We start from the raw sequence: 23,191 nt of genomic DNA on the forward strand, positions 1-23,191 counted from the left end.
CAGGGGTCCATGCCATAAGGGGAGAGTAATTAGTTAGACCGGAGGTGGAGGGATTGTCACTCTACTGTGGAAAAAAAAATACGTCAGTGCTACAGTTTGAATTTAAAATGTATTTGTGTGAACTGTGAAGTTAAGTCATGGATTATGGAAACTAACTAGTGTCGGGTGATTGTATATAGTGTATAACACATTTACCACTGACTAATGCAGAGTTGCAATGCAAGGAGATCAGCTAAAAATAGTTGGATCTGTATGTGTGTTATAATTAAACAAAATTTGTCGACTAATTGATTAAAAAAAACAATTAATCAAACACGAAAATGTTAATCAGTCACAGCCCTAATCCTTACCTGTCAAATATCTCCCCTTTAGCTGTTTGGAGCGCTGCAATAATCTGGATTCTATGGGCGGGTCTGTTGTCCAAGGCACGGTGGGTGAAGTTGTGATGTCAGTAGACTTCCTGCTCACCTCTACACTCCCCTTGGCAATGCATCGATATTTCCTACACAGAACTGGTCTCCTGGATTATGCCCCATGATCACTAACATCCAGTCAAAACCCAGGAAAGTCGCCACATGACTTCAGCATACCCAGTCATGGTGAGGTGGGGAGCAGCCAATCCTGGAAGAGCTGGAGAAAGGAGGGGGGAAGTGAATGCCTCTCTCACACTAGTGCATGAGATATGGAAATCATCTGTCACTCACAGCAAGGGGGAAGAACAGAACCTATTTCTCTGTGTGTCTGTTTTTATCTTACTGAAGAAAGATAAGAGGACTGCTCAGAGCTGGATTAACTCTTTGTGGCAAGACTGGGCACAAATGAAATTACATCCTCTGCTGTAACAGATATTAATTAAAAAAAAATTGGAGGATTTACATCCACTTTAAGCTTTCCATAATTTGGAAAAGAATGTCTTTTGCTCAATCCCAAAAGCATTTTGTTCAGTTGACTTTTATTTGTAAAATGTCTTTGTTATTATGTACCGTGATGCAATAATAAGTGTCTTGCTGCTATCCAAAGCATTTAGGGAACTATATGATAGGTCCTGTTTAGTGAATCTACACGCGTGGCAAAAATCCCTCAAGATTTTAGGGGATATAAAATGTCTTTGAGACTCATATTTTGTGTTTTGAAGGCACAGTTTTCATAATAGTTATTAATGTTAATTTGATAAATGTGCATGTTTTGTAACATACGCATGCGCATCAAAGACTTTCTAGAACTGACTTTGCTGCAAAAGAGATCTGAATATAGTGATGTGACTCAGAGTGCCTTCTAAGTATATATAACTTCATCTAGTTCTAGAAGACATTCTTAGTCACTATGCTTCCAGCACATTTCTTTCAGTTTCCAGATCCTTTCATCCCTGAGTGATAAGTCAATTAATTATTAAAGCAATGTGCCATCTTCCATGCACTGAGTCTCCAAACAATAAAGACACTTCGGACAAGTCTAAAAATCCAGAGGACATTCTGCTGACATACTCCCCTAAGTAATAATGTAAAATAAAGACACTAGGTGTAAAAGACAATATAATGAGCTGAGATAAATGGACTAGGTCAGTGTTTAGCATTCTCTTTGATATATTTCTTAAGTGTACAAACCTGAATGATTGTCACCTGATCTTACATGACAGTTAATGAAACATTCTGTCTAATGCTGTGCTATAAGCCAATCATGTCTCACTGTGTGTGGGGAATGCAAGGGCCCCTATATTTATTTCAACTAATAGTTAAATTATAAAATTTAATTTTGGTGTTGGATTTGTTTTATGGATTTTTATACATGGGGTAGTTGCTTTTGATGCAGAGATCCTGGTGCTGCATGCATTTGGCATGGCATTGCTTTCCTTTAGGACAAAAAACCCCAGTTCAGAATAGGTAAGTGTTAGAGCTAAGTTTAGAGGTTAGATTAATATTAGGCTTTCATTAAGTTAGACTAAATGTTAGGATTAGGGAAGTGGGCTTAAGGAGGACCTGAACCTTGGAATCTGTGCCTAAAAAAGAGTTGGTGCAGCTGTGCATGGTAGCTTATCAACTTTTAACTTTCAGCTTGTCTATTTAGGCTTTGTCAAAAAAACCTGGAAAATTATTCGTTTCTATGCAGAGCTGTACCAGATTTGGCACTTTCCAGTTTTAGTAAATCAACCCCAACATGTCTTGTCCTTCACTGGGTCTCACTGTCTTCACTGTGTGGAGGTGGCTTTCTTGGTAGAGGTACGGCTTTGCATCCTTATGTCAGAGCTTCCTCACTGATAACTGGTGGGAGAACTTTCAAAAAGCAGCAGGAAAGGTACAGAGAGCACAGATCCACAGGATCATTGAAGTAGTGAGATTCTTGTACTACAGGTTCTCAAGTACAGCTTCCTCTCCAGCAAGATGAACAGTAAGCAGAACAATAGTGACGTCGCCAACTCTCTCTCCAGTTCTGTTAGAATAGTAATCAGAGGCATGGTTCCAAAATAATCTTACACTGCAGATATACAGAAAAGAATAGACAGTCCAGGCAAGAGGGATTCAATAAAAAGGTAAAGGTTATTTTTAGGGTACATGATGCTTCTCAGAAGACATCTCAGGCTGAATATTAAGAGTACAGCGTTCCCAGCAATGGAAGTGAATGGTATATTATATCTATGCTTGCACCTATCAATGTTGCCCATTTTTACAAAGCTATTTATTATTATTTTTTATTTATTACAGGTACGTATATACTACCATCAATTTATGCAGAGCATTACATATATATTGTACATTCACATCAGTCCCTGCCCTCAAGGAGCTTGCAATGAAGTGAATAATTGAATTAAGTTGAATTTATCTTGTAAAGGAAAACTTAAAGTGATATTAAAGCCTCGTTCTTTTTTAGTTAAAAATAACAAACATGTTAAACTTACCTGCTCTGTGCAGATTTTTTACAGCCCAGATCCTCCTCTTCTCGGGTCCCTCTTCAGTGCTTCTGGCCCCTCCCTCTTGTTGAGTGCCCCCCACAGAAAGCAGCTTGCTATGGGGGCACCCGAGCCAAGCCACAGCTCTCTTTGTCCATTCAGACTCGGAGCCATGGCCTGGCCCTGCCCCCTTTCTCTCCTCATTGACTGGCAGATTTTGATTTTCAGCCGTGTCAGCCAATGGCACCCTGCTGCTGTCTCAGCCAATAAAGAGGGGAGTACTGGACAGCTGAGTCTCTTGTGCAACATTGGTTGATCTAGATGGGCTGCTGCACACAGAAGGCTTTTTATCTTAATGCATAGAATGCATTAAGATAAAAAAAACCTTCTGCCTTTACAACCACTTTAAGTTTAACTCACGAAAAAGTTGATTCACAGTTTCAAATCCAAAAAGTGTACAAGTACACAGTACATACGGCGCTCCTAGGAGAAGTGCAAAGTCCCTTGGGCCATTAGAACTTTCATCTGTATCTGTAGACCATCAACAGGGTAGAGGAATGGACAAGACAACTGGATGGATGGATGGCTGAACAGGAGAAGGGACCAAGACTGCAACCTCTGTAGCTCCCGCAGAAGATCTGAGTAGTATCACCTCACTATAGAAGAAAATGAAAATGCATACATTTGAAAAAGAGGGCAACGTCCCTGGAAACACATCATGCACACCCCCTCTCCTGAAATCCACCAGGCATTTTGACAGCTGACATCCTCGTGTGCAGCTTAGAGCGCCACCGCTAATATCCATACTGATATCCATACTGATATCCATACTTGGAGCTGGCTGGCCCCCTGTCATCCTCTGTCTCTATTTGCTCAGTGATGCCTACAGCCTCACACTGATTACAACTGCTTAGTCTTAGGTTTTCCCTATCCATGCTGTTTTATGTTAACTTTAATTTGATTCTGACCTCAGCGACCTGCTGTTTGTTAATTTGATTCTCAGTTTTACCTTATTTGGTGTATTTGCTTTGGTGTTTGCATCACAGAACCATTGCTATTGGCTCGCATTCAATCTCTAGGGTAAGATAAACAGAAGCTGTTTATTTACCATGCTATGTAATTTACAAGGTAATCCGCTACAATGATGTTATGATGGGGAACTTTCATGAAGTATGAAGAAAAGTGTAGGGGAATGTGCAGTGTCACTTCAGAACATTATGCAATTTTAATTTGTTTTATTAGTGCATTTTTACCAGATGAACGTGATAAACCTTAACTACAGTGCCTTGCGAAAGTATTCGGCCCCCTTGAACTTTTCAACCTTTTGCCACATTTCAGGCTTCAAACATAAAGATATAAAATTTTTATTTTTTGTGAAGAATCACCAACAAGTGGGACACAATTGTGAAGTGGAACGAAATCTATTGGATTTTTGAAACTTTTTTAACTAATAAAAAAAATTAAAAGTGGGGCGTGCAAAATTATTCAGCCCCCTTGCATTAATACTTTGTAGAGCCACCTTTTGCTGCGATTACAGCTGCAAGTCGCTTGGGGTATGTCTCTATCAGTTTTGCACATTGAGAGACTGAAATTCTCGCCCATTCTTCCTAGCAAAACAGCTCGAGCTCAGTGAGGTTGGATGGAGAGCGTTTGTGAACAGCAGTTTTCAGCTCTTTCCACAGATTCTCGATTGGGTTCAGGTCTGGACTTTGACTTGTCCATTCTAACACCTGGTTACGTTTATTTGTGAACCATTCCTTTGTAGATTTTGCTGTATGTTTGGGATCATTGTCTTGTTGGAAGATAAATCTCCGTCCCAGTTTCAGGTCATTTGCAGACTCCAACAGGTTTTCATCCAGAATGGTCCTGTATTTGGCTGCATCCATCTTCCCCTCAATTTTAACCATCTTCCCTGTCCCTGCTGAAGAAAAGCAGGCCCAAACCATGATGCTGCCACCACCATGTTTGACAGTGGGGATGGTGTGTTGAGGGTGATGAGCTGTGTTGCTTTTACGCCAAACATATCGTTTTGCATTGTGGGCAAAAAGTTCGATTTTGGTTTCATCTGACCAGAGCACCTTCTTCCACATGTTTGGTGTGTCTCCCAGGTGGCTTGTGGCAAACTTTAGACGAGACTTTTTATCTATGTCTTTGAGAAATGGCTTTTTTCTTGCCACTCTTCCATAAAGGCCAGATTTGTGCAGTGCACGACTGATTGTTGTCCTATGGACAGACTCTCCCACCTCAGCTGTAGTTCTCTGCAGTTCATCCAGAGTGATCATGGGCCTCTTGGCTGCATCTCTGATCAGTCTTCTCCTTGTCTGAGCTGAAAGTTTAGAGGGACGGCCAGATCTTGGTAGATTTGCAGTGGTCTGATACTCCTTCCATTTCAAAATGATCGCTTGCACAGTGCTCCTTGGGATGTTTAAAGCTTGGGAAATCTTTTTGTATCCAAATCCGGCTTTAAACTTCTCCACAACAGTATTACGGACCTGCCTGGTGTGTTCCTTGGTCTTCATGATGCTCTCTGCGCTTTCAACAGAACCCTGAGACTATCACAGAGCAGGTGCATTTATACAGAGACGTGATTACACACAGGTGGATTCTATTTATCACCATCAGTCATTTAGGACAACATTGGATCATTCAGAGATCCTCGCTGAACTTCTGTAGTGAGTTTGCTGCACTGAAAGTAAAGGGGCCGAATAATTTTGCATGCACCATTTTTCAGTTTTTTATTTGCTAAAAAAGTTTAAATTATCCAATAGATTTCGTTTCACTTCACAATTGTGTCCCACTTGTTGGTGATTCTTCACAAAAAATTAAAATTTTATATCTTTATGTTTGAAGCCTGAAATGTGGCAAAAGGTTGAAAAGTGGGGGGCCGAATACTTTCACAAGGCACTGTATATACAGTGGGGAGAACAAGTACTTGATACATTGCCAATTTTGCAGGTTTTTCTACTTACACAGCATGTGGAGGTCTGTAATTTGTATCATAGGTACTCTTCAACTGTTGGAGACAGAATCTGAAATAAAAATCCAGAAATCATATTGTCTGATTTTTAAATAATTAATTTGCATTTTCTTGCATGATATAAGTATGTGATACATCAGAAAAGCAGAACTTAATATTTGGTAAAGAAACCTTTGTTTTCAATTACAGAGATCATACGTTTCCTGTAGTTCTGGACCAGGTTTGCACACACTGCAGCAGGGATTTTTGCCCACTTCTCCATACAGACCTTCTCCAGATCCTTCAGGTTTCGGGGCTGTCACTGGGCAATATGGACTTTCAATTCCCTCCAAAGATTTTCTATCTATCTGGGTTCAGATCTGGAGACTGGCTAGGCCACTCCAGGATCTTGAGATGCTTCTTACGGAGCCACTCCTTAGTTGCCCTGGCTTTGTTTTTAGGGTTGTTGCCATGCTGGAAGACCCAGCCACGACCCATCTTCAATGCTCTTACTGAGGGAAGGAGGTTGCTGGCCAAGATCTTGCAATACATGGCCCCATCCATCCTCCCCTCAATACAGCACAGTCTTCCTGTCCCCTTTGCTGAAAAGCAGCCCCAGAGAATGATGTTTCCACCTCCATGCTTCACGGTTGGGATGGTGTTCTTGGGGTTGTACTCATCCTTCTTCTTCCTCCAAACACCGTGTTTGGAGTTTAGACCAAAAAGCTCTATTTTTGTCTCATCAGACCACATGACCTTCTCCCATTCCTTCTCTGGATCATCCAGATGGTCATTGGCAAGCTTCAGATGGCTTGGACATGTGCTGGCTTGAGCAGGGGGACCTTGCGTGCGTTGCAGGATTTTAATCCATGATGGAGTAGTGTGTTGCTAATGGTTTTCTTTGAGACTGTGGTCCCAGCTCTCTTCAGGTCATTGACCAGGTCCTGCCGTGTAGTTCTGGGCTGATCCCTCACCTTCCACATGATCTTGATGCCCCACGAGGTGAGATCTTGTATGGAGCCCCAGACCAAGGGAGATTAACCATCATCTTGAACTTCTTTCATTTTCTAATAATTGCACCAACAGTTTTTGCCTTCTCACCAAGCTGCTTGCCTATTGTCCTGTAGCCCATCCCAGCCTTGTGCAGGTCTACAATTTTATCCCTGATGTCCTTACACAGCTCTCTGGTCTTGGCCATTGTGAAGAGGTTGGAGTCTGTTTGATTGAGTTTGGACAGGTGTCTTTTATACAAGTAACAAGTTAAAATGGATGCAATTAATATAGGTAATGAGTGGAGAACAGGAGGGCTTCTTGAATAAAAAATAACAGGTCTGTGAGATCCAGAATTCTTACTGGTTGGTAGGTGATCAAATACTTATGTCACGCAATAAAATGCAAAGTAATTATTTAAAAATTATACAATGTTATTTTCTGGATTTTTGTTTTAGATTCTGTCTCTCACAGTTGAAGCTTACCTATGATAGAAATTACAGACCTCTACATGTTTTGTAAGTAGGAAAACCTGCAAAATTGGCAGTGTATCAAATACTTGTTCTCCCCACTGTAGGTCATCCTGATTACAATGGTTATACAGTATATTATTTTTCTTAAATTCAAAAGAATCATTTAATTTTCAGTAATACAGTGAAAAATCATCAAAGTTTGTACCTCTGATATACCTTGTGACAAACTGTGTTTTGGGTGTGGGGACAGAGTCTTAGTTTTGTAGTGGGACCTTATAGATGACAGTCACTCCATATTTGCATGCTGTTTATCATATCGTTGAAAGTGGTTGTAAACCCTTTAAAACCACTTTTGCCTACAAAATAATAATAATAAGGCTTACCTGTAGGTACAGTGAATTTCTCCTAAACTTGCACAGTCTGGGAGATACTCACTGTATACGCATGTGCTGACGTCATCGGCACATGTGTACTGAAGAAACGGCTCGTACGTGCCGTTACTTCAGCTGCTGTGCCGTTACCAGTGGCTCCTGCGCGCATATGCGGGAGTGACGTCATCTCGGCTCTGGCCAATCACAGCGCCGGAGCCCGCGACCCCAGAAGTAACATTGCGGAGACATGTCACTGGTCACATCGGTGTACGGGGACCACTGCAACAGCTTAGTTCTAAGGCAAGTATTTCATAATGAGCTGGTATGTGATGCATGCTAGCTCATTATGCTTTTGTCTTGCAGGTTGTTGTTTTTTTTTTCTAGGTTTTACAACCACTTTAATGTAAGCAATGTAATGTAAGCACAATTATATATTTTATTCTTTTTTTTAATGAAGCAGTATTACACGATTGTATTCTATTTTATGTTTGTATCCTTTCCACACTATTGGAGTTGGAATCATGGAAAAGATATTCTTTATGAAATATTTGGGTATTCCTATCCGAATATTTTTTTTTTTCTTATGAGATCTGGAGATAATTATGAAAATGTAGATCTGACTTTCAGAATTTAACATCTTTCACATCTGGAGAGTGAGCCTTTCTGAAGGTGGATAAAACAGTTGGAACACTTAACAATGGCTGGAATGCCTCAGAGTGGTGATGTCACCCATAGGCTCCTATGGCCAATCTGTTGTCTGTGCTCTCTCCTCTACCCTGCAGCCACCGTTGGCTGACACAGAGGGTCAGGATCATCTCTTTCTTACACAGGTTAGTCAGGATAGGAGTAAGGAGGGTAGGGAGAGCATTTTTAAGATTTATTCGGTTTAGCTTGAAATTTGCCTTTAACTGCTTCTGGACCACCCACCGCACATTTACTGCGTGAAACAACGTACCTGTACATTGTTTCCTCTTCTGGAGTGCACGCTCCGCCGGTGACCTTCTCCCACTGTGATTGGACACAGCGGGTGTCAATCAGCGGGTCCGGTGGCTGCGATCACTGTATTAGTGTCACTGGGCCCCAAAAAGTGTCACTTAGTGTACAATTTGTTCACACAATGTTTGTAGATGTGATAACTCTTGTGCAAACCAATCAATATACACTTATTGGGATTTTTTTCAACAAAAATATGTAGAAAAATATATATTGGCCTAAATTGATGAAGACATTCAATTTTTAATTAGATGTGTTTTATAGCAGAAAGTAAAAAACATTGTTTAAAAAATAAATAAAGCAAAGGTGATCAAATACCACCAAAAGAAAGCTCTATTTGTGGGAAAATAAGGACATACATTTCGTTTGGGTACGGTGTCACACGACCGTGCAATTGTCAGTTAAAGCAATGCAGTGGCCTATCGCAAAAAATGGCCTGGTTACGAAGGCGGTTAAACCTTCCGAGGCTGAAGTGCTTAAGAATCAAGAACTTGTTGTCCTTTTTGGGCACAGCATGGCTTTAAATTTTGATAACTACTGATCCCATTCTAAAATCTCATCAGGGCATCAGAGTGCATGCACACTTGCTTTTTTTTATTTAATGACACATTTTTTTCCCAGTTTACCTTATGTTATATTATGCACAAGGAGCGGACAAGTAGTTTGGTACCTGATGCCAAGTACCTGATATCAAGTTTTGCTCAACTTATCTCTATTGTTCAGGTTAAGCAGCATTTGTATCTAAGTGGACGTATAATAAAATACCACTGCAAAGGCTCTGGAATTTCTTACTTAAATAACGGGGGTGGGAGGTGGGTTTAATATCAAAGAGGGGGGGGCTTCATTTTAATTGGAGGTCCATCTCATCTGGTGAGTGAGGCTTTTGAAAAGTGGTGGTGAATAACACACATGTGGCATTGTAGTTACCTTACCTGGCTCAAGGTGGTGGATCCATTTCCAAGGACAATCAATATGTGAATGGAACACAGGCACATGGAAAGATTGTGGAATTCAACATTGTATTCAGAATTTGTATCACATTATGGAACTTTAGCACAGGTTGTGTATGCATATATAATACTATATTTTAATCACAGCTGCTTTTGCCATTATAAGGGTTTAAAAAAGTGTTCGCTTATTGAACAGCACAGTTGTAGAGCATATATTTATAGTTTTTGGAATCTGATTAAAGTGATTCTAAAGGTTGTAACTTTTTTTTTTAGTAGACAATCAACACAGGGCTCTGTTCAGAAAGAATGATCTCTTGGTTTCTTATCCCTGCTAAGCAGGGATAAGAAACCAAGAGATATTTAGAAAAAAGCAGCACACATTACACATTGATAGGCACACATTCAACCTCTTGATCACCCAAGATATTAAACTCTTACCAGGCAGCCAATGTCATTAGTGCAGTGTATATTATTAGCGCTGATCACTGTATTAGTGTCACTGGTGATGTCAGTGTCAGTTAGCCAGTTCCCAAAAAGTGTCAGTTTCAGAATGCCTTCTGCAGTCCCACTTTAAGTTGCTGATCACCATCATTACTAGTATAAAATAAAATAAAAATCCAGTATATTCCAGGCTTGTAGAGGCTATACCTTTCGCATAAATCAATTAATATACACTTCTAGGGATTTTTTTTTTTTACCAAAGACATGTAGCAGAATTCATTTGGCCTACATTTATGAAGGAATCAAACTTTTTTTTTTAATCTGATATGTTTTATAGCAGAAAATAGAAAATGTTGTTTTATTTTTAAAATTATCTGTCTATTTTTGTTTATATAATAAAAAATGAAAAAAACACAGCGGTGAATAAATATCATCAAAAGAAAGCTCTTTTTGTGTGAAAAAATATATATACCTTTTATATAGGTACAGTGTTGCATGACTGCACAATTACAAGTAGCGCAGTGCTGAATAGCAAAAAATACCATGGTCATGAAAGGGGTAAAATCTTCCTCAGCTCAAGTGGTTAAACCTTCCTGCTCTGTGCAATGGTTTTTCACACAGCAGCCCTGATCCTCTTCTTTTGGGTCCCCTACTGGTGGTCCTGGCTCCACCTGACAAGTGCTCCCAATAGCAAGCCTTTTGCTATGGGAGCATTCTAGCAAGCTCCCTCCCGAATCACACTCTTGTGAAATAACATTGTCCATTCACACACAGAGGCCTCGCACCTCGCTCTCTCCTACAGCTCATTGGCTGTAATTGACAGCAGGATAGTCATTAATAATTATGCAACAGCCCCTCTGTGACTAAAACGAGTCACTAAGTGATGAATAATTACCTCAAATATTAAATAAATATATATGCAAACTGTTAAATTAAATTATAAAGTGAACAATCTTACATATAAATAAACCAGCTACACCCAAATTAAATGACCAGTTCCTCCATATGATGGTCTAAGTCCATAAAACACGTGTAAAACCAATATAGATTTAAGTTTAGTCCCAGAGTGCTGTGTTCACATATAATCACCCTTCAATGCGTGCTCAAACAATTGTGTGTGTCCACACCTTCATGCAAGTGTATCCCACCACCTACATTCCAATGCGCTCACCTTATAGCATGGACCTAAGAACGTACGTTGTTAGGTCTAATGCATGTTTACCCTCTGCGGGTATGAATATGATGATCTCTCTTTTCCTCGATCGCCTTAGGAGATAGTGGCTTCTTCAGTGGTGGTGCTTGGTTAATGTCTCCTTAAGAGACCCTCGTCCTTTGTCTCCTCTGCTCACAGTGTACTCAAAAGAACACAGGGTGGGCTCTCATAGTGTAATGTCAAAGAAATTGAATTTATTACAAGAAATGCACTCACAATAAAATCAAAATAAATATGCCTTTAAAACTCAGTATACAGCTGCAATCCAAACACTTGGCGGCTTCTGCGTCACCTGGCTCCTCCTAATGGCTCCCGCTGCTGTATGGTCAATGAGAAGAGAGAGACCCAGGAGAACCATTGTTTTCAAGCACCATATGTATCTAAATAGTGTATGAATATGTAATAAAAACACTACTGCAGAAGATTATTTTCAGTTTGAGAAGTCTCTGTATATAGCCTGGGTATAGGATACACAGTCCTCACACACAAAGCAATTGGAAGGGACACTCATTATTTCAAACCCTAAAATATGCTTGCTAATTGATAAATTTTGGTGGACCTAACCAGCTCACATTAATTAGACTTTTACTTTCTTAGCAGAATGTTTGCCACCAAGTCATTGTGATATAGTAAAGGGGCTGCACAAAGACACACAAGTACTTGCTTTGTATATTTGCTGTCTGTCAGTTAAGTGTATCAGCTGGTTTTAGTAAACATTAATCCTGTTTTTTTTAGACTGGACATATTAATTAAATTTATATTTTACACTAGCAAAGATGTACCATTGTATAGGCTCATCAGAATATCTAAACAGAATACCAGCAACTAGGACTGGACACATAGACTTCCATTATTACGTTTTATTTACTAGGTAAATTATAGAATTTTAACAACTGGAAAATTAAAGAAAGTTTTATTTTATGGCTGTTATTAGTAAGTTGGTTCACATCCATTTTTATTAGTCCTAAAGGCACATTTAGCTTTGGTAATTCTCTATATTTCACATAAAGCATGATATTTATTTGTGGCAGTTCATCTAATCCTGTGCGGTGAGACACAATTGGTGAATAAATATTTCTTCAATTCACGGGAATGCCACCATCACTGTCATCTCTTGAACTCAGGGAAATCTTACAACAAAAATAAATCTTGACTTACCCAGAGCTGTAGAGCTATGGTGGAGTTTTTAGAAATTAACTGTATAAAATGTAATCATTTAATATATTATTTCTTCCAAAATGCAACAATTTTGCAACACATCTACAATGCAAATAATCTGCTGTATGAGGTTGTTTTTTGTTTTTTTGATCGAGTTAAAAATAATGAAAACAGATGGGTGCAAATTTGTCAACATACTGTGCAGTAAGGAAGTGCTGGAAGAGCGATGCACATTAGAGACAGATTTACTACAGGATCACAGCTTCAAGCAGTATTATACTTAAAACCAAAAATGTTATATATATTGCATATTATCGATCATTTTATGTGATGGCTACATGGCTAGTTTTCTTTTTTAAGGCTTCTGTTTTTACCTGGTGATCTGGCCAGTAACACACCTCCTCTATTAGAATGCATCCACTCTGGATGAAGGAACAAAGGGGCACCGTTGGACAGCACATATTAGTCTAAAGGGGGAGAGCAATGGCGTGTACACACGACTGGACTTTCCGGCAGACTTGGTCCATCGGACAATTCGATCGTGTGTGGGCTCCAGCAGACTTTTTTTCCCAAAAGTCAGACGGACCTAGAAATAAAACATGTTTCAAATCTATCCGATGGACTAAAAATCGGGAAGACCGTTGCTGTGTGCTAGTCCGACGGACCAAATATGACACAAGAGCAGCTATTGTCTACTGGCTATTGAACTTCCTTGTTTAGTCCTGTTTACGTCATCACCTTCAAAACGAACGGACTTAGTCCGGTCATGTGTGGCCAAGTCTGTTTCGTTCAGAAAGTCCATTGGACCTCCGCCGAAAGTCAGTCGGGAAGACCGTCGGACCTAATCAGTCGAAAAGTCCGGTCGTGTGTAAGCTGCATTAGAGGTACTAAACCTAAACAAGCGGGTGCAGCATCAATTAACTAAATAGTTTAATAAAGTCTGTTATTCAACAACAAAAAGCATCTATTCAAGAAATCTTACAATCATAAATTGAAAACTCAAGCACCCTTATTGGAGATTAAACCGATTAGAAATTACTAAATATTGTGAAAAACAACAATATATCACTTTAATTAAAGATGCTAAAACATTGTAACAAAAAACAAAGCAAAAAGGTCAAACAAAACCGACTTTTACAACCATCTATAACATATAACCCAAAGACCAAGCATGTGTAAGGCCTGGTTCACACCTATGCATTTTTTTAGCACGTTTTCTGTTGTGCAGAAGCACACTACAGTCCATTTAACATGGTTTCCTATAGATATAGTTCACATCTGTGCATTTTATGGAAAGGGCCAGGGACTTTTTTCTGTTTTTTGGTTCCATAGACTTCACTGGAAGAAAAGCATGTATTGGAAAACGCAAAATGCCCCTGCAATATGCAAACTGCAGCCTGCAACCGGCTTAAAGCTGGATTCACACCAATGCATTTTTAGTGCTGTTTGCATTTTGCAAATTTGCACTACAGAACGTGTTCCATAGGAACCCATGTTAAATGGGCTGTAGTGCAAATCTGCAAAATGCAAAAAGCACTAAAACTGCATAGGTGTGAATCCAGCCTTAGGCTCGATTCACATCTATGCATGTTGTTTTTGAGCATATTTGCAGTGCTTTTTGCGGTGCTTGTCTTGTTTTTGGACGTGCGTTTTTACCACGATTATACCACGCTTTGCGTTTTTTCCCCCCTTTTTTTTACACTGTGGTTGCTTAGCAACCAGCTATATACAGTGAACAAAAGGAAAAAAAAAACCAGAAAAACTGCAAAAAGCAAATCATGGCAAAATCGCTGTAAAAAAGCGGTACTTGCGTTTTTGATGCTGGTCCATTGACTTCTATTACATGCAAAATGATTCATTTTACATGAAAAAAGTCCCCAACCCTTTCCAAAAATGCAGAGGCACAAAAATGAATTGATGTGAACATGTTCCATAGGAACCCATGTTAAAAAATGTCCCTGCATTCATACAAAATGCAAAATGCATAAAAAAAACGCGTTAGTGTGAATCAAGCCTAAGGCTGGATTCACACCTATGCATTTTTTGTGCTTTTTGCATTTTACAGATTTGCACTACAGGAAACCATGGTAAATGGACTATAGTGCAAATCTGCAAAATACAAAAAGCACTAAAAATGCATAGGTGTGAATCCAGCCTTAGGCTCGATTCACATCTATGCATGTTGCTTTTGAGCGTTTTTGCAGTGCTTTTTGTGGTGCTTGTCACGTTTTTGGACACGCGTTTTTACCGCGATTTTGCCGCGTTTTGCGGTTTTTTTTCATTTTTTTACACTGTGGTTGCTTAGCAACCAGATATATACAGTGAAAAAAATGGGAAAAAAAACGCAAACTACAAATCGCGGCAAAATCGCAGCAAAAACGCGGTAAAACGCGCTAAAAACTAGCTAAAAACGCTGTAAAAAAGCGGTACTTGTGTTTTTGATGCAGGTCCTTTGACTTCTATTACATGCAAAACGCTGCCTTTTGCATGAAAAAAGTCCCCGACCCTTTCCAAAAATGCAGAGGCACAAAAATGCATTGATGTGAACATGTTCCATAGGAACCCATGTTAAAAAATTTCCTTGCATTTCTGCAAAATGCAAAATGCATCAAAAAACGCGTTAGTGTGAATCGAGCCTAAGGCTGGATTCACACCTATGCATTTTTAGTGCTTTTTGCATTTTGGAAACTTGCTCTACAGTCCATTTAACATGGTTTCCTATGGAACAAGTTCTGTAGTGCAAACCTGCAAAATGCAAAAAACACAAAAAATGCATAGATGTGAATCAGGCCTTAGTGTCCACTACAGGTACAAAAATCTGAATAGATCCTGATTATACATGTCAGTTGGTATAGAAGTGATTGATCAGAATAATACCTAGCAATAAGCCATGTAACAACCAGGTGAACAATTGCAATCTTAAAGCTGAAGGTTATTTAAGCAGGAACAGAACAGGACCAACTATATCATGTAAAGGGAGTTAATGCTCAGATTTGATCCAGTGGTGCTTGCCACCTAGGGTCAGGCAGGGTGCAGATCAGCCTAAATATAGAATCCACACTTGCAAAGATCAGGCTTACATCCAAGAGAGTGGATGACCTGCTAATGGAGAACATCAAAAGGAGGCCAATAACAGCAGCCAACAATCAACAGCCTTGACAGCACCTCCGCAGTGCTTGTTGAGCAGTCCAGACACTAAACATCTCAAAGTATCAGTAGGTTCTATCGTGTAAAAAAGAGAGTGTTTCTTCTTCTGACATTTGATCGACAGATGTTTGTCTCCCAGGGTAAAGCAAAGTACAGATCAACTTTCATAATCTGTAGGGATTAGGCTTGCATATACCAATCACAGAAGATAGTACCAAACTTCATTACTTGTACAAAATATCAGCAAGGGTCAGTTATGCTACCACCCACAGTCTTGCATATACCTCCACAGGGAAGTTTAGAAGTGCTCATCGAGCAGTCCAGTCACAGGATACTTCAGTGTGGCAATAAGCTGCATGGTATTGAGGGGTGAGTGTATGGTGATCATCAGCTTAAGCTGGCCATAGATGGGTAGAATTTCAAATGAAAATTCTTTGGAAAAGAAAGTTCTAAAGCTGCGTACACACGTAGCCGTCTGTCCGACGTACTTAGTCTGGCGGACTTCCCGCCAGACTGTGCGTCGGACTTTCCGAACGGGCTACTTGCCCACACAGGCACTTTTTCAGCGGACTAATATGGCGTACTAAGTCCGCCGTACTATCCGCCCTACTTTTGAAATGAACGGACTCGCCCACACACGCGGAGGAAAGTCCGCTCATTTCGAGCGCGTCTCCAGGTAGGCGGGGCCCGCGAAGGATACGTCGCTGGCCCCGCCGCCTGGTATGGACTTAAAGGGGAACCCCAACGCCGAAAAAAATCGGCGTGGGGGTCCCCCCAGGTCCACATCAGACCCTTGTCCGAGCACGCTACCCGGCAGGCTAGGAAAGGGGGTGCGAGCGAGCGCCCCCCCTCCTGAGCCGTACCAGGCTGCGTGCCCTCAACATGGGGGGTGCCTTGGGGAAGGGGGGGCCGCGCTGCCCCCCACCCCAAAGCACCTTGTCCCCATGTTGATGAGGACAAGGGCCTCTTCCCGACAACCCTGGCCGTTGGTTGTCGGGGTCTGCGGGCGGGGGGCTTATCGGAATCCGGGAGCCCCCTTTAATAAGGGGGCCCCCGGATACCGGCCCCCCACCCTATGTGAATGAGTATGGGGTACAATGTACCCCTTCCCATTGACCTGTAAAATAAAGTACAAAAAAAACACAACACACAAGGGTTAAAATAGTTTATTGCACAGCTCCGGGGGTCTTCCGTCTTCGGGGGTCTTCTCGCTGGACTCCTCCGCTATCTTCTTGTAGCTTTTTTACTAGCGGAGGAGCCCGGCTTTCTTCCTCGCCGCCACCCTTCTTCCGACTTCGGGGGTCTTGTCCCCCTCTTCGGTTCTTCTGCCGGGCCACCGCGCCTTCTTCTATCTCTTTTACAGGCGGTGGCCCGGTCTTCTTCTGCCGCCGGCGCCTTCCGTTCTTCTGTCCTTCTCTTCTTCTTCTTCTTCTTCAGATGTTGCCTCGCCGAGTCCTCCGCTCACAATGAAAGTGATGTCACATGGGTTGATGTCACATGGTGACCCCGCCACCTTACGATATCACAGTCCCGGAGGATGCTGGGACTGTCGCCATGTGACATCAACCCATGTGACATCAACCCATGTGACATCAACCGAAGACCCCGCCCCTTGTCCCTATATAAGTCGCCGCGTGCCCGGTCCCCGTCATTGTGAGCGGAGGACTCGGCGAGGCAACATCTGAAGAAGAAGAAGAAGAAGAAGAAGAGAAGGACAGAAGAACTGAAGGCGGCGGCAGCAGAAGAAGACCGGGCCACCGCCTGTAAAAGAGCTAGAAGAAGGCGCGGTGGCCCGGCAGAAGAACCGAAGAGGGGGACAAGACCCCCGAAGTCGAAAAAGAAGGGCGGCGGCGAGGAAGAAAGCCAGGCTCCTCCGCTAGTAAAAGAGCTACAAGAAGATAGCGGAGGAGTCAGGCGAGAAGACCCCCGAAGACGGAAGACCGCCGGAGTTGTGCAATAAACTATTTTAACCCTTGTGTGTTGTGTTTTTTTTTGTACTTTATTTTACAGGTGAATGGGTAGGGGTACATTGTACCCCATACTCATTCACATAGGGTGGGGGGCCGGTATCCGGGGGCCCTCTTATTAAAGGGGGCTCCCGGATTCCGATAAGCCCCCCACCCGCAGACACCGACAACCAACGGCCAGGGTTGTCGGGAAGAGGCCCTTGTCCTCATCACCATGGGGACAAGGTGCTTTGGGGTGGGGGGCCGCGCGCCCCCCCTTCCCCAAGGCACCCCCCATGTTGAGGGCACGCAGCCTGGTACGGCTCAGGAGGGGGGGCGCTCGCTCGCCCCCCTTTCCTGGCTGGCCGGGTAGCATGCTCGGGCAAGGGTCTGATGTGGACCTGGGGGGGACCCCCACGCCGATTTTTTTCGCCGTTGGGGTTCCCCTTTAAGTCCATACCAGGCGGCGGGGCGAAGGATACATCGCTGGCCCCGCCTACCTGGAGACCCGCTCGAAATGAGCGGACTTTTCTCCGGGCGGGAAAAGTCCGCTCATTTCAAAAGTACGGCGGACTGGCATACACACGGCCGGATTGTCCGCCGAAAATGCGAGTCCGGCGGTAAGATTGGAGTGTAAAACTACTTTCTAAGTCCTGAGCGCCGACTCCTTAGTGACGCTAGACGTCCGGGGGTTGGCCCTGCTCCTCCTCCCTCTGCTTTATAACGCTGCGTGGTGTTGGTGGCACTTTGTGGCTAATTCTTGGCAATGAGACAGCATGTTTAGGAGCACACATCGCACTATTCCCCATCCTGTTCACTCCACACGGGACCCCATGATGTCCTACTTAGATGGTAAGGTACACAACACTTCACTTTCAGGAAATCACATCTTTTATTCACCAGTTTTTTACTTGATGGTTTTTATGTCGTTCCTTTTGCGTGGTTTTTTTTTTTGCACCGTCACCCGCAATAGTTTTCATACACTCATTACTATTCATTCTCTCCACAGAACATTCACAGCCATTGGCAACCACACTTCATTATCAAATAGTCACCATTGGTGTTCCTCATGCTGTTACCCTGCGCCTCGATGTGTCCCCATTTGTTGCGGCCTCAGCTCCGGGGGGGGCTTTGTTTCCCCCTTGGCATCCTCTACCCTGAACAATTTTACTTCTATATTTTTATGTAATTATAGGTAAGAATGTCTAGTATATTCTTGCCCCTTTTTTCCGTTTTTGTCCAGCAACTGTTCACCTCGTAATTTTCTACTTCTTATCATAGATGTACCCATCTTATTGCTCCTGAAGAGTGGGAGTCCCCACGAAACGCGTAGAGCCTTAGCCTTATGCTACACCTTCAACATCATGTGATCTTGAGACTCCGAATTAGTGATATTAATTTATCATTTATATATTTATTTATTTATTTTATTTATTTGTTTAATCTTATACTTTATTTATTTATTTTTTGTTTTCTTTTATTGATTACATGACTGTTGCTTATGAAGCAGTATAATTACATTACCATGTACCAATATTTCTATTACCCATAGATTGATTTTATACTTTTTAATATCAACTGAATTATGTCATTTATGAATTATTATTACTTTATTACTATGTATCAAGATAATTATTTTATTTTATTCATTATTTCAATCATGTCATTATCATGTAACAATAAATTGCTGAGATCTTATTGAATTATATTATCATGTTATCTTTCTGATTTACTTTTTATTTTATTTTTTGGAGCCCTTGATCACATGATTTCAAACCTTTTTGTTCTTAGCTATGCTTCATATAAAGTCCCAATTTTATATTTGCCGCTGTTGCAAACTTTCCACATATAATAGGGATGGAGGTAGATGAATTTACCCACTCGTTACCTCATATAAAGTCCCACCAATCCCGTCCTTCCCCTTTTTCTTTACTTTCTAAGTCCGCCGTACTTTCGGGCCAAAAAAGTATGCTGGAGGCTACACACGGGGGGATTGTCCGGCGGACTTGAGTTTGCCGGACTTTTCCACCCGCTTGTTTGATCGTGTGTACGCGGCATAAGAAAGTTTGTTTTTATTATCATTCAAATCAACTTTTGTTTTTGACCGCAGTGACTAGAAAGGTTGGAACATTTCTCTCAATTGAATGAATTTCTAACAGTGTATGTGGTATTCATTAAGTAAAGTCTATTAATTCCAAATTCTAATATTTTTTAATATATATTAATAATCTTTGAACAACAAACATGTTATAGTAGTAACAGCAGACAGTATTTTTCCTTTTGGGATAAAGATATTACATACCGTATTTATCGGGGTATAACACGCACCGGCGTATAACACGTACCCCAAGTTCAGGAGGGCATTTTAAGGAAAAAAGTTTTAGGAGGGAAGTTTAAGGGAAAAAAACTTACATTTAAATGCCCGTCAATGCAGCCTTATCAGTGTGCATCTGCAGCCTTGTCCATAATTGCAGAATGATCAGTGTCATTTGCAGCTTGCCCACCGCTGTTTGCAGCCTTGCAGAGTGTCATTTGCAGCTTGCCAGTGTCATTTCCAGCTCGCCCAGCACCGTTTGCAGCCTTGCCCATGTTTAAATATCCCGCCACCAAGACAGACCGAGCGAGCGCCGCCGAAAAAGACCGAGCGGCGCTGAAAAAGACCGAGCCGTCTGCTCGGCTCCGCTCGTAGTCCCGCCTCCCTGCTGTTTCTGGAGCGAGCGCTGACGAAAAAGACCGAGCCAACTCTACTGTGTACTCGGCTCGGCTCGGCTTGCAGTCCCGCCCAGTATAGGTCGCTCGGTCTTTTTCAGCGCCGCTCGGTCTTTTTCGGCGCCGCCAGTCTTTTTTTGCTTTAAATGATGAATTATCACCTCTACCTATCAAGAATAGTCATGCTCCAATATGAAATGTGCCTCTAATCACTTTTTAGGTTTGCTGGTTGGTCTGAAAACACTTACAAAACCTATTACAAATGCTTTGCTAAATGAAAGACATACTACTTTATGTTAGGAAAGCAATATATTCCCTCAATTATTTTCTTGATAAGGAAAATCCTGTTTGATCTGTTTTTACATAAACTGATTTGCTTATCCTACTAGAAAATCTTGCTGAAAATAAAGCTGATTAGAATTGTGCTTGCACAAAACAAGCATGAGGTACATAGCTGGTGTGCACCTATCTTTATGTAAAACTAAAATACAGCAGTGTATTCTTCCTCCCCTTAATTTGGTCACTTTATCTTTGTCCCTGGTGTTCTGTGCTCTGTGCACATGTCCTCATTCTAGTGCCTTGGCTTTATTTACAGATGGATCTACCAATTTCCATAAGTAGCTAATCAAAGGGCTGAGTGATACAGCCTCCTGCCCAAACATGCCTTTCCTGGCCCATGGGTTATTGATGAGAGAGCATTTTGCTGATAAAATAACAGGCAAGAGGCTTTAGGTCAGGGGTGCCCAACCAGTGGCCCGGGGGCCACTTGTGACCCGTGGAGCCCTCTGATGTGGCCCGGGACCTCCTTCTGTGGGATGGCAGATTGGCAAACCCAGATCATGGGGCTTTCTGTATAGTGCCATCTCTTGCCACAGGTGGAGTGATACCAAATGCACTCTGCCGGGGACAGCAACAGCAGGCGATACCTGAATGGGAGACTGTTATTAAAGGTCAGTTTATTACTAAAATTGCAGTGTATATATGGGCTTATCTGCGCAGTGGTTACTGGGCTGTTTTCAAACTGACCCGCAGGTGCAGTGCACCTTCAGGTTACCTGCACTGAGGCATAGACGCTCTTCAAAAGGTTGGGCACCCCTGCTTTAGGTCATTCTCAAATTCTTATTCATAGTGGACTTCATGACTTTTGCAATGATTTCATGAGACATTTGCAATTTTTCTGTACTTGCTACCTTCAGTTGCTTTCTAAAATATAGGGTGAATTGAAGATAAAGAGTCTTATATCATGCAATGAAAAATATTTGTATTAAAAAAACACACAGGACTCTGTCAATGCAAAATGTATAGAGGGTTTATTGATGATGTTTCTATTTTTCAAATACATATTTGAAGCCCTCGTTACATCTTGGATATTGTCTTGCTAAAGAAAATGGCGAAGCCATCCATTGTGCTACACTCCAAACTCGGAAAACCCTGACCATTGACCATCCTTCCCACCTTCATTCTTCCACAAAGAAAATACAATTCAACTTAGCAAATTCCAGTTTGTATACATTTTTTCAAGACACTTCATTTTAAGTGCAATACATCTCCTTTGCATCAAGAAGATTGTTCCAACACCTTAAGGTAGCTAAAAAAAACACCTCCAGATTGTCTATGGAATATCATAGATATATAAAAAAAATGCAAGGACTTTTGGCAACAACTTTTTTTTAGTCTGTTAGGGCAACCCCGCATTTATACACCTTATATTATAGTTTATATGAAATTGTGTTTTACATTATCTCTTTTTGACTTGTTACAAATTCACACTGGCCATTAATCACATATGTTTTAAAGTTCAAAAAGTGTTTTTTTTTTCTTTAATATTGATGGTTTCTAACAATGCAACAGTTCAATGTAGCAATGCAGACACAATTTTCAATCACTTGTCACAACAATATTGACCTTGATTCGATTGAAAATACAACACGTAGGTCAACCTACATCTATGTGCCGATTAGAGCTCTGAGAAAATGTCACCAGTAAATTCAAATTATGTAAAAAATATATATAGATACTTACGTTAGCAAAGTAAGAAAAAAATGTGAAGCATTAAAATGTATAATGGTAAGTTATACACTTCAGTCCACAGTTAATGCAGATTCTGTCAAAATGAAGTGACTGGCAAAACCTTTACAGATGTCAAGATCTATGCAAACTGTTCACGGTTACTTATATACTCAATTTCAAAACATTCAACTAACCTTCAAACTAAGCATTTTCCCTACACGACTTCTCATGAAGCCACGAGTCATATTTATGCATTTTTTTTTTTTTTTAAACAAAAAGGTTAAATATTACAATACACTATATATACTATATCATCTTTATCTGTAAAAAATAGTTAATAATTGCAAGTAAAAATTAATAAAATAGCTGACAGTGTCTTCTTTACAGTGATATGGTAGTAGGACAGGACAGTTGTCAAATGAACCCATTTCAGAGATAGATGGAACCACATACTGTAACTCTGAAATGTTTCAGAAACCAGTCTGGTCCCATGTAACACAAGGGGCTCAGTATAACTTAAATATTTTTGGCTACAGCTGTAACAAATGACAAACAACAGAAAACATGTCTCTAGTTACATTTAAACATTATGAAATGCAGTGACCAATTTTAAATATCCATAGACATTAAAATTATTTTCTATGGGATAACATTTTTATGTCACTAAGGCCGCGTACACACGCGCGGACTGTTCGCCCAACTTTGTCCGTCAAACAGTTTCAGCAAACAGTCCGCTCAAAATTAGCATGGACGGACATGGCCACACACGACGGACGAACAGTTTGCTGAAACCGTGCGCGATGACGTGAACGGCACGTACGACGGGACGAAAAATACGACGTCCTATACACTGCATTATAACTTTCGGCGTGTAAATCCTTTCTGAGCATGCGCGGAACTTAGTTTGACGAACAAGCCTACACACGAGCGGACTGTTCGCTGAAACAAGG

General features: G+C 41.2%; 1 protein-coding gene across 4 annotated transcripts in view; it reads right to left on the reverse strand.

The window, feature by feature from the left end:
• Positions 1-21,522: 21,522 nt before the first annotated feature.
• KCNMB2 (potassium calcium-activated channel subfamily M regulatory beta subunit 2) overlaps positions 21,523-23,191 on the reverse strand; it is an 828,748-nt gene continuing 827,079 nt past the window's right edge. For all 4 annotated transcript variants that reach the window (XM_077487943.1, XM_077487942.1, XM_077487941.1 and 1 more), the window contains one exon: positions 21,523-22,904. The gene's annotated coding sequence lies outside the window, so the exon portion shown is untranslated. The remainder of the gene's footprint in view (positions 22,905-23,191) is intronic.

Source organism: Lithobates pipiens, unplaced genomic scaffold (assembly GCF_037356315.1).
Source record: "Lithobates pipiens isolate NorthernLeopardFrog02 unplaced genomic scaffold, aLitPip1_a1.2 Scaffold_18, whole genome shotgun sequence".
NCBI lineage: Eukaryota > Metazoa > Chordata > Amphibia > Anura > Ranidae > Lithobates > Lithobates pipiens.